This window comes from Giraffa tippelskirchi, chromosome 6 (genome assembly GCF_054371585.1).
Source record: "Giraffa tippelskirchi isolate mGirTip1 chromosome 6, T2T-mGirTip1v1.2.pri, whole genome shotgun sequence".
NCBI classification, from domain to species: Eukaryota; Metazoa; Chordata; class Mammalia; order Artiodactyla; family Giraffidae; genus Giraffa; species Giraffa tippelskirchi.
This window is the reverse complement of record NC_137280.1, coordinates 11,816,138-11,828,811: the sequence shown is the minus strand read 5'-3', so window position 1 is coordinate 11,828,811 and position 12,674 is coordinate 11,816,138. Positions and strand designations below refer to the sequence as shown.

The following is a 12,674-nucleotide window of genomic DNA, read 5'->3' as shown; positions in this document are numbered from 1 at the left end:
GATAGAGGATCAAGCGTCCAGGAGGGCATAATAGAAGGAGAGACGGGGACTCTGAGTGGAGGTTTGGCCCTGGGGGCAATGGCCAAGTTGCCGAGGAAACGGGGCTCAGCTGAGTTGCCGGTGGGCTTGAGTAGGTTGAGTCCCAAGAAATATCATCAGCAAGACAAGGAGATTAAAGCACCATGTCTTTTGTTATTTTCCAAACGGAAAACTTCAGAGAGGCTCTTCTGGAGTCTTTTGAAGAGAAGTCTTATCAAAGAGGCTCTGTAGAATCAGTTTCTGGGGTTGGCCAGCCTGCTGAAGGCTTTGGGTTTCCAGCGCAGGCCATTTCCTCATGTCCCGGGGAAGAGAAGGCCTATGAATCTCACACACAGCATCCAGGGCTTTGGACTCTGAAATCTACATGTTCGCAGGCTTAGGGCTCTAGTATCCCTTTCCTGGGAAACAGCGGGGAAAAAATTACCAGGTTTCTTGCCTTCCTCCCTAATGAAGGTCATTCCTGAGAACCAGCGGTTAATGCTTTTCATGTTCTTGGAACATTGTAGATAAAAGGCATGTCTTAAAGCAAACATGTAATTTTACATGCCTATGGAATGCCTTTTTGTACCATGCATTCTATGTTTAACAGGAGGTACAGAGATTACATTTGGCTTGTTCTAATAAAATTTAATACATTCCCATCGGGCTGGAAAGACTCTTCAGCTCCAGCCAAAGTTTTTTCTTCAAGACTCACGTCCAGTGAACCCAGTGAAGGTAAGCCCCTGCCACGGAGGCACAGTCAGGAGGGGAAAGGGGAGACCAGGCACACCCCGGGGGGTGTTCATGCCAGGGTTTGAAGGCAGAACCAGGCCTACATTGTGCACTTCAGCAGAGTGGGCAGAGATCACCAAACATCACATTAAACCATTCAGCTCCCTTCCCCAAAAGTCACGGATGGAGTGAGGGGAATACCGGGCCTCCACGCGAGCCTGTCAGGATGCCGCTGGCCAGGGTCCCAGGGGAAGGCAGCGGGTTTATGAACACCTGAGAACAGGCGTGTGAGCTGGTGTTTAAACGGTTCCAACTTATCATCAAGGGCCTCAGCCAAGTTAATGAAAACCAGAGCTCCAGACCAAAACGCTTATTTTGAAAATACCTATTTTTCAAAGATTTTTGCATTCTAAATTAAACCATATGAGTAATTGTATCCTAGCTTCATAGTCGGTTCTGGAAAAGAAAATTCTTGTTGCCTAACTTGGGAAAGAACGTCATGATTTTGCCAAAGGGAAGTGGGGAGGGGGTAGAGAGTAGAACCCAGGGGTGTCCACGGCCAAGCCCACGCAGCTGTAAGGGACCTTGACCCCCAAGGAGGCAAGGGCTTCTGGGAAGAACGTCTAGATCACTACCTTGCCCTCCCCCCAGAAATCCAAATTCACCTTGCAGGCTGATTCTGCCTTCACCTTGCTTCTATAGAATGTCGTAATCCAGTGAATTCAAGGCATTTGAAATTCATGTAACGAAAAGAATTGTGTAAAGGTCAGGCATTGTTTGACGGCTTTTAAATGGGAATGAATGCATTTTGTTGGAGTAGGGGGATATTTGTTCTTTCTGTTTTTTTTCCTTTATTTAATTTTGTTTTGTTTATTTGTCTTGTCTTAGGAGATATCCGACCTTTCTGGGCTTTTGCAAACTTCTGAAAGTTGTGGGTTTCTCTGAACAGCTATTTTCAGAAAAGCTGGAGAAGGTTTACCTGATGATAAGCCCCTCAGACTACACGTTCCTAATTAGGTCCTAACAGACCCAATTCTACATTCCCTTTCCTTTGACCTGGTGACGTTGTACCCAAAGCTATTTCATTCCAGAGTAAATATTTTGTCTTCAGAATCAATTAAGGAGCCATCAACAAAACTTGCTATTTCAGCAACAGGCATTCATCCTCCAATTAAACCATCAAGTAAGGTGGTGATGGGAGGTCAAAGAACACCTGAGGAAACAGATAAACAGAGGGGTCCATGGAGTCAAGCAGAGTTGCAAGTTCAAACCTTCCTTCTGCCACTGGACTCTCTCTGACGTCATCTGCCAGCCTTGTGAATAGAAGTTAATCTGTATAGAGCTTTGTCACATACCAAATGCTGTCGTGCAAATCTCAAATAAAATTTTCATACATAAACCTCATTTTCTTGATAAGGAAACTGATATGCAAAGAGGTTCATTTGTCTTGACTAAAGTCTCAGAACCAGAAGGTGGCAGAACTGGGACTCAAACCAAGGTCTGTCAAGTTCTGAAACCTCTTTATTTATTTATGTATTTATTTATTTTTGCTGTGCTGTGGCTTACAAGATTTTAGTTCCCTGACTGGGGATTAAACCTGAGCCCTCGGCAGTGAGAGCATGAATTTCTCATCACTGGATGCCAGGAAATTCCCAAAGCCCCTTCTTTTAAAACTCAGTTTTGCAAGAAAAAAAACAAAAACAAAAACTCAGTTTTGCAAAGTGAGAATTATGACAAACTGGCCTCAGAAACTTAGCATTAATTCATTGATTTGCACCCTGTTGTGACATGATGGAAAAAGCAAATCATCTGCTTCTAAATTCACATTGTTGTTGCTTAGTCACTAAGTCATGTCTATTTTGTGACCCCATGGACTGCAGTCTACCAGACTCCTCTGTCCATGGGATTTCTCTGGCAAGAATACTGGTGTGGGTTGCCATTTCCCTCTACAGGGGACCTTCCCAATCCAGGGATCGAACCTGCATCTCCTGCATTGCAGGCCAATTCTTGACTGCTGAGCTACTGAGGAAGCCCTTTTTACATTCATACTCTTCCGTTTACTAGTGGTGTGACCTTGAACTAGTCATTTGACCTGAGTTTCATTTCCCTCAATTGAAAAATGAAGCTAATAATTACATTTATCTCTTAGTCTTGTTGTCAAGGTAAATGTGGAAGCATCGACCATATAGGATCTCAGAAGACATTGATTGGTTAAGTCAGTCAGTTCAGTCGCTCAGTCGTGTCCGACTCTTTGCGACCCCATGGACTGCAGCATGCCAGGCTTCCCTGTCCATCACCAACTCCCGGAGCTCGAGCAAACTCATGTCCATCAAGTTGGTGATGCCATCCAACCATCTCATCCTCTGTCGTCCCCTTCTCCTCTTGCCTTCAATCTTTCCCAGCATCAGGGTCTTTTCCAATGAGTCAGTTCTTCACATCAGGTGGCCAAGGTACTGGAGTTTCAGCTTCAGCATCAGTCCTTCCAATGTATATTCAGGACTGATTTCCTTTAGGATGGACTGGTTGGATCTCCTTGCAATCCAAGGGACTCTCAAGAGTCTTCTCCAACACCACAGCTCAAAAGCACCAATTCTTTAGCACTCAGCTTTCTTTGTAGTCCAACACTCACATCCATACATGACTACTGGAAAAACCATAGCTTTGATTAGACAGACATTTCTCGGCAAAGTAATGTCTCTGCCTTTTAATATGCTGTCTAGGTTGGTCATAGCTTTTCTTCCAAGGAGCAAGCATCTTTTAATTTCATGGCTGCAGTCACCATCTGCAGTGATTTAGGAGCCCAAGAAAATAAAGTCAGTCACTGTTTTCATCAAGAGGCTCTTTAGTTCCTCTTCACTTTCTGCCATAAAGGTGGTGTCTTTGCGTATCTGAGGTTATTGATATTGGTTAAGTTTGGTTAATTAAGATTGGTTAAGTAAGTTACTCAAAAAGAAATACAACATTGTGGCTAAGTGCTTGGCCTCTGGCTCCTTCTATACACTCAGATCCCAGCTCCACCACTTAGTGGCATCAGCTTGGGCAAACTACTTTAGTTCTTGGAAAAGTGAAGATAATAATGGGGCTGTTGTGACACCCCTTTCAAGATCTCAGGACAGTACCTGGCATATGGTACTCTATGAATGTTTTTTATTAGATGTTATTAATTTGAGTAAAAGTAGTTTTTTTGAGCATGCGACATAGTTTTATTACCACAGGTTTGGAAGGAGGGGAAGAACACAAGATGGCTAAAGAAAAAAATATTTTTTTAAAATTAATTGTGGGCATTACTATTTTTAAAGAAGTACCATTCATGTTTCTCTTTTAATTTTATTTGGCTTCAATTAACTGCTCTTTATCACATCATACCATTTTTGCCACATACTGACTCATCTCTTCTCTGCCAATTTAACTCCTAACCATCCTACTAAGATCACCAGAAATCCCATTACTCTCACAATGTCTGTGTAGACAAAGGCACATGTAAATAGACACCCAGCTAATCTTAATGTTCTATGCGGTTCACAAAAGACTTTCACATACAATACAGATTCTCATTTGATGCTCTTGAAAATCTATGGGGTAGATATTATTTTACATACAAGAAAATTCAGTCTTTGTGTAGCTGAGCAACTAGGACATACAGTTAAACTGATTACAGTTTTGCATTTTACGGAAAATACTTTTTTTTTTCTTTTTACCTTTTGACCCTCTTCACCAATTTGTTCCACACTTACCCCACCATACCCCTGTCCCGCCTCTGGCAATCAGCAACCTGTTCTCTGGATCTATGAGCTTGGTTTTTATTTTTTGATTTGTTGTTTGTTTAGATTCCACGCATTACAGAGATCATATGGCATTTTTCTTTCTCTGTCTGACTTATTTCACTTAGCACATTGCCCTCAAATTTCATCCATGTTGACACAAATGGCAATATTTTATTATTCTATGGCTGATGAATAGCCCATTGTAAACATACACCACAATCTCTTTATCCATTCATCCATGAATGGACATAGGTGATTTCTATATCTTGACTGTTGTAAATAACACTGCAATGAGCATGGGGGTGCATATATATTTTTGAACTGGTGTTTTCATTTTCTTCAGACAAATACCCAGAAGTAGATTTGCTGGATCATATGGTAGTTTCATTTTTAATTTTTTGAGGAACTTCTATAGTGTTTTCCATATTGAGTACACCAACTTACAGTCCCACCAACTCTGTACAAAGGTCATGTTTTCTCCACATCTTCACCAACACTTTTTATTTCTTTTCTTTTTGAAAACAGCTGTTCTGACAGGTGCGAGATGATAGCTCAATGTGGTTTTGATTTGCATTTCTCTGAAAATAAATGATGTTGAGCATCTTTTCATGTTGGTTATCTTCTTGTATGTCTTGTTTGGAAAAATGTCTATTCAGATCCTCAGCTCATTTTCTAATCAGATTGTTATTTGTTTGGTTTTGGGTTTTTTTGTTTTTGTTTTTTCCTATTGAGTTGCATGAGCTTTTTTATATATTTTAATTGAAGTATATTTGACTTACAATATTATATTAGTTTCAGATTTATACCAGTGATTTTAATATTTTTATGTATTACAAAATTATCATGTGTCTAATTATAATCTAACAACATAAAAAATGTTACAATATTATTGATTATAGTCTCTATGTTGGGACATTTATTTTGTAACCAGAAGCATGTACCTCTTAATCCCCTTCCTCTGTTTCGCTCATCTCCATAACCCCTCCACTCTGGTTTATCTACTGTATCTATAAATCTGTTCCACTTCTGTTATGTTTGTTCTTAAATATTTTAGATTCATATAAGTGAAATCTACAGTATTTTAATTTTTCTGTCTGACATTTCAATTAGCATAATACTCTCTAGGTCCATCCTTGGTGTTCCAAATAACAGGATTTTGCTCTTTTTCTTCACTGAGTAATATTCCATTGTGTATATATGTGTACATATATATGTATATGTGTATCTTCTTTGTCCATCTGTCTCTCAATGGACACTTTGGTTGCTTCTATACATATATATTTTTGGACATTATCTTTTATCAGATATGACTTCCAAATATTTTCTCCCATTCAGTAGATTTCCCTTTCATTTTGTTGATTGCTTTCTTTGTTGTGCAGAAGCTTTTTCATTTGATGTAGTCCTGCTTGCTTTATTTTTGCTTTTGTTGCTTCTTTTTTGGGTGTCAGATCCAAAGTATCATTGCCAAAACCTGTACAGACGAGACCACTGCTTATGCTTTCTTCTAGTTTTCTGGTTTCCAGTCTTATGTTCAGGTCTTTAATCCACTTGGAATTAAGTTTTGTGTATGGTATAAGCTGCTGCTGCTGCTAAGTAGCCTCAGTCGTGTCCGACTCCATGCAACCCCATAGACAGCAGCCTGCCAGGCTCTCCTGTCCCTGGGATTCTCCAGGCAAGAACACTGGAGACAGGAGTCCAATTTCAATCTTTTGCATGTGACTGTCCAGTTTTCCCATATCATTTATTGAAGAGACTACCCTTTCCCCACTGTATATTCCTGGCTCCTTTGTTGTAAATTATTTGATCATATATGCATGGATTTATTTCTGAGCTTTCTATTCTGTTCCATCATCTAATGTGTCTTTTTTTTATGCAAGTAACATACTGTTTTAATTGCCATAGCTTTATAATATAGCTTGAAATCTGGACGTATGATGCCTTTAATTTTGTCCTTTCTAAAGTTTGTTTTGGCTATGAAGGGTGTTTTGTGTTTCCATGTAACTTTTAGGATTGTTTGTTTCTGTGAAAAATAACATTGGAATTTGGATAGGGGTTGTATTGAATCTGTAGATTCCTTTGGTAGTATAGACATTGTAACAATGATTCTTCTAATCCACGAGTACAGAATATCTTTCCATTCATCTGTATCATATTCAATTTCTTTTTGCCTTTTCATACTGTTGATGTGATTCTCAAGGCAAGAATGCTGAAGTGGTTTACCATTCCCTTCTCCAGGGGACCACGTTTTGTCAGGACTCTCCACCAAGACTCCTCCATCTTGGGTGGCCCTACATGGCATGGCTCATAGTTTCATTGAGTTAGATAAAGGCTCTGATCCATGTGATTGATTTGGTTAGTTCTCTGTGATTGTAGTTTTCATTCTGTCTGCCTTCTGATGAGGATAAGAGGCTTGTGGAAGCTTCCTGATGGAAGGGACTGGCTATGGGGAAAACTGGGTCTTACTCTGGTGGGCAAGGCCATGCTCAGTAAATCTTTAACCCAATTTTCTGCTGATGGGTGGGGCTATGTTCCCTCAGCTGATGGAATTCCAGCTGAGCTATTTCAAAGCCTAAAAGGTGATGCTGTTCAAGTGCTACACTCAATATGCCAGCAAATTTGGAAAACTCAGCAGTGGCCACAGGACTGGAAAAAGTCAGTTTTCAATCCAGTCCCAAAGAAGGGCAGTGCCAAAGAACATGCAAACTACTGCACAATTGCACTCATTTTACATGCTAGCAAGGTCATGCTCAAAGTCCTCCAAGCTAGGCTTCAACAGTAGGTGAATCGAGAACTTCCAGATATACAAGCTGGATTTAGAAAAGACAGAGGACCCAGAGATCAAATTGCCACAATCCCTTGGATCATAGAAAAAGCAAGGGAATTCCAGAAAAACTTCTATTTCTGCTTCATTGACTATGCGTCAAGCCTGTATATTGTCACCCTGCTTATTTAACTTGCTTGTGAAATGCTGAGCTGGATGAAGCACAAGCTGAAATCAAGATTACCAGGAGAAATATCAGTAACATCAGATATGCAGATGAGAAAACCCTTATGGCAGAAAGCAAAGAGGAACTAAAGAGCTTCTTCATGAAGGTGAAAGAAGAGAGTGAAAAAATTGGCTTAGAACTCAACATTCAAAAAACTAAGATCATGGCATCTGGTCCCATCACTTCATGGCAAATAGAAAGGGAAACAATGGCAACAGTGACAGACTTAATTTTCTTGGGCTCCAGAATCACTGTGGATGGTGACTGCAGCCGTGAAACTAAAAGACGCTTACTCTTTGGAAGAAAAGCTATGACAAACCTAGAGAGCATATTAAAAAGCAGAGACATTACTTTGCCAACAAAGGTCTGTATAGTCAAAGCTGCGGTTTTTCCAGTAGTCATGTACTGATGTGAGAGTTGGACCATAAAGAAAGCTGAGCACCAAAGAATTGGTGCTTTTGAACTGTGGTGTTGGAGAAGACTCTTGAGAGTCCCTTGGACTGCAGGGATATCAAACCAGTCCATCCTAAAGGAAAACAGTCCTGAATATTCACTGGAAGGACTGATGCTGAAGCTGAAACGCCAATACTTTGGCCACCTGATATGAAGAACTGACTCACTGGAAAAGCCCCTGATGTTGGGAAAGATTGAGGGCAGGAGGAGAAGGGGACAGCAGAGGATGAGATGGTTGGATGGAATCACCAACTCAATGGACATGAGTTTGAGCAAACCCCGTGAGATGGTGATGGACAGGGAAGCCTGGCGTGTTGCAGTCCATGGGGTTGCAAAGAGTCGGACACGACTGAGCGACTGAAGAACAACTTCAGTTTCATTATTGTAGTTTCAATATATAGGCTTTTCATCTCTCTGGTTATATTTATTCTTAGGTATTTTATTTTTCTTGATTCAATTATAAGTGGGATTGGTTTCTTAATGTCTCTTTCTGATAGTTCATTAGTATTGTATAGAAATGCAACAAATCTCTTTGTGCATTGATTTTTATCCTACAACTTTACTAAATTTGTCTATTAGTTCAAACAGTTTCCTGATGCAGTCTTTAGACTTTTCTATACATAATATCATGTGCAGATAGTGACAGTTATTTTTTCCTTTCCAATTTGGATGCCTTTTATTTCTTTTTCTTGCCTAATTTCTCTGTCTATTGGTTCCAATACTATGTTGAATAGAAGGGGCAGAGGTGAGCATCCTTGTCTTTTCCCTGATCTTAGTGGAAAGTTTTCAGCTTTCCATCATCAAATATAATGTTAGTTATGAACTTGTCATATATGGCCTTTATTATGTTGAGGCACATATATATATCCACACATATGTATCCTCTATACCCATATTTGTTGAGTTTTTATCATAAATGAATGTTGATTTGTTGAATGTTTTTTCTGCATCTATTGAGATGATCGTATGGTTTTTGTCCTTCATTTTGCTGTGATGAATCACATTGATTGATTTGTAGATAAATCCCACTTGATCATGCTGTATGATCTTTTCAGTATATTGTTGAATTTGGTTTGTAAACATTTTGTTGAGGATTTTTCAATCTATGTTCATCAGGAATACTGGGCTGTATTCTTTTCTTGTAGTATCACATTCTGGTTTTGGTATCAGGATAATGCTGGCCTCATAAGTTTGTAAATATTGCTTCTTCCTCAGTTTTTTGAAAGAGTTTTAGAAGTGCTGTTTTTAATTCTTCTTTGAATGTTTAGTAGAATTCATCAGTGAGGCCATCTGGTACTAGACTTGTTTTTTGAGAGGTTTATATTGATTCAATCTCCTTACAAAGTAATTGGTTTGTTCAGATTTTCTGTTTCATTACGATTCAGTCTTGGTAGGTTGTATGTTTCTAGAAATATCCAACTTTTTGGCCCTTAATTGTTCATTTTAATCTATTGTTTGTACTAAATGACCCAAGCCAAAAACATAAAGTTTGGTAGAGGAGACATAAATATACAGTTATGATTCAGTGAGTGATAGCAGTGGATCATTTATGAAACAAATCAAAGACATCAGTCTGATTTTTTTTCTACATCACTTATTTGGACATGTTTTTTGTCCCCAGAATCATGCTTGGACTGAATATGCAAAGACAGATGAGGAAGGATTCCTGATAACGGAAAACTTACATTTGCAGGAGAAACAGACATGAAAACAAATAACTCTGTTAGTCGCTAAGTCATGTCCAACTCCTTGAGACCCTATGAACTGTAGCTTGCCAGGATCCTCTGTCCATAGAATTCTCCAGGCAAGAATACTGGAATGTGTAGCCATTCCCTTCTCTAGGGGATCTTCCCAAGCCAGGAACCGAACTCAGTTCTCCTGCATTACAGGCAGATTCTTTACCATCGAAGCTACCAGGGAAACCCCAAATAATTCTAACACAGTCAATAAAACCTACATAGAGGTTAAGAATTAAATGATAAGGAAACATGACATGAAATGGTTTTATATTACTTGGTGATACAAATATGTAAGCAAAAGTGACAACTTTCTTGCCATAAGAACACAAAGCAAGACTATCAAGATCATCACCAGTGAGTGAGAAACAAAAGTTCTTATAATTTATTTCCCAAATATCCAAACAAATTATATGCCAAATGGGTTGGAGGAGGAAGGACTTAATAATTTTAAAATTTGCACTAAATAAACAAATGTCCTCTAAATAAAGTATTTATTAGCCAAGTGTCCAGGAGTTTCAAGCTGTAATGACAAGGGCATAGACTCCAGGTGGGCCAGGAAAGAGAGGACAGGATGCCAATGAAGGAAACGGAGTCTCTTGAATGGCTAATGAAAGAAAAAGATGATTATAGTAACCAGATTGTAGGGATTCCAGAAAAATTATGATGGTGGTGTGGTAGTCACTAAATGTTTAAGAAATTAAAGACATCTCTAATTTCATGTATTTTAAATCATTATTTCCCAAATCTACATATTCCAATTTGGAGTTTTCAAAATATAGGCAAAGATAGCATTTCAATCTAGAAAATGATGCTCAAAGGAAGGTAGTAGTCAAGGCTAAATTTGGGCTAGTGGCTGAGAGAAAGCAACCATTGAGTGCTGGGTTCAATCCAGGATTAGAAAAGGGAGCATCTATTTGCAGTCAGTTAAGCCAACTGACCTCTTTCCCCCATGGGGCCCCATGTGCCATGGCTGCAAAGAGCAGCCTCCTTGGTGGTATATGCAGCCTGCTACCTGTATGGGTGGCTCTAAGGGACCTTGAGACAGTCATTTCCAGTGGACCTTTATGTCTAGCACACTATCCCCAATCTAGGGCCCAGACAGGTATGCTGGGTGCCTTTGGAAAGCCCCAGGACACAGTGGCCAGGGTCCTCATTGTCCAAACCATAATGTCCATCTGTACCAAGCTGTAAGACAAGGAGCATGTGACTGAGGCCCCACACAGGGCCAAGTTCAAGTTCCCTGGCGGCCAGAAGATTCATATCTCCAAGAAGTGGAGACTTACTAAATTGAATGCAGATGAATTTGAAATTATGGTGACAGGAAAACAGCTCATCCTGGATGCCTGTGGGGTCAAATATATACCTAATTGTGGGCAAATGGTGAGCCCTGAACTCATGACAGCCTTGCTCCTTTCTTACTCACACCCACCAATAAATCTTACTTTCCTGTAAAAGGAAAGAGAGAAGAGAAAAAGCAGCTCCTAAAACTGGCAGCACGATATTATCCTTCCAAATCCCAAGAAACCAGCAAAAGGAAAGCCAAAACCCAAAGGGTCTCCATCTTCAGGCACTGGGTACAGGACAGTTTAGGACATTTCTTTTGAGCAGTTTGCTTGCCAACGACCTCTGTGTTTACTAGCCAAGCTTCATGTGGTGGAAATTTTCTAAGAGAAATTTCCCAGAGGCATGGTCCCCAAACCCTCAAATCCGAGGTCAAGATGAAAAATCCAGGACAATTGCAAGAGCTACACCATTTATGAGAGACTTTGGGTCTGGGAGGCCAGCATGGCTAAGATCCACAGGGAAGAGGCTATGAATACAACAGGGAATAAGTATTCTGGACCATTCTTCACGGTCACTCAGAGCTCCCCTTGACCTTTGCTTAGTACATATGGCCCTCTGCCCTGAAAAGTCTCTTGGTTCACACCTTACTCCCCTACCCAAACTACAAGTAGAAACAATGTCATTTTCCTTCTCAAATTGCTTGGCATAGAAAGGTACCATGGTAGAGATGAAACAAGGGTGTGGAATTCAGCACTGAGAATACCCACTGTGTAGGGATGCAGAATGCACAGGGTTGAAGCTACAGTTTATGAATCCAGCTTCCCTGAGTTCAAATCCTGCTTTATCTCAGCAGTTGTCTGAGTTTGGGCATATTGCTAACCACCTTGCACCCCAGTTTTCACAATTTTCAACGGAAAGCAATAATAATGCCTACCCCCAGTGCTCTGGGAATTAAAGGAATATAAGTGCTTACAGTGCATACATATTATACTTTGGGAGATCATACTATTATTTTCATAGCCTAATGAATAAATAATGTATGTTTGTGTGCTTTGCTAAACTTTAGATTTCTCTTCTGAAAAATGAAAGAATAAGATCCAGGATTGGATATGAATTAGCTAGTGGAAGTCAAAAAATACACTGAATGGAAAATTCAATCCAAGTGTTTGTGTTTGGTGTTATCATCGTACATAGTAGGCATCGGAATCAACCACAGCTACAATATGGAAACAAAACAACCACAGAGAGATTAGGCCAAACCCCTTTCAAGACTCACCATCCTGAGATCTTGCACAGGAAAGTTATTTGTAAACATGAACGCCAGACAAGTGTTCCTTGTTAGCTATGCCTAGGCCCTGGAGACCAGCTCTGCCATGTGGTGAGATCAAGTGACGTGACAGATTCTGCCAAGCAAGGCTCTGAGGCCATCGCTCACAGGCGCCCGAGAAATTACTCCCCCAGAGCCCTCCTCTGCCGCACTGTGCCCCGCTCCCCTTTGGCCGCCTCCCCCAAAGACCCCCAGCCCCTCCCCACAGTCCTCCAGACTTAGCCCAGTCCCCGCTGGCATGCAAGTGCAGAGCTCAGCGCATTCCACACTTCGTCCCCCTAGATTCACCCCGATGGGTTGGTTCTGCCTGACTGTCCCACATAGCATCTCTAGGAGAGCCAGAAAGGAATGCACTCAACTCATCAGCGCC

At 40.5% G+C, this 12,674-nt stretch overlaps 1 long non-coding RNA gene and 1 other non-coding gene across 2 annotated transcripts in view; one reads left to right on the top strand and one right to left on the bottom strand.

Moving 5' to 3' along the window:
• Window positions 1-12,674, bottom strand: part of LOC145509059 (uncharacterized) — a 293,882-nt gene that overhangs the window by 107,453 nt on the left and 173,755 nt on the right. The gene's annotated exons all lie outside the window — the stretch shown is intronic.
• Window positions 10,608-10,740, top strand: LOC145511815 (small nucleolar RNA SNORA70). The gene has a single exon (XR_014058190.1). It is a non-coding gene; the product is annotated as a small nucleolar RNA SNORA70 (small nucleolar RNA).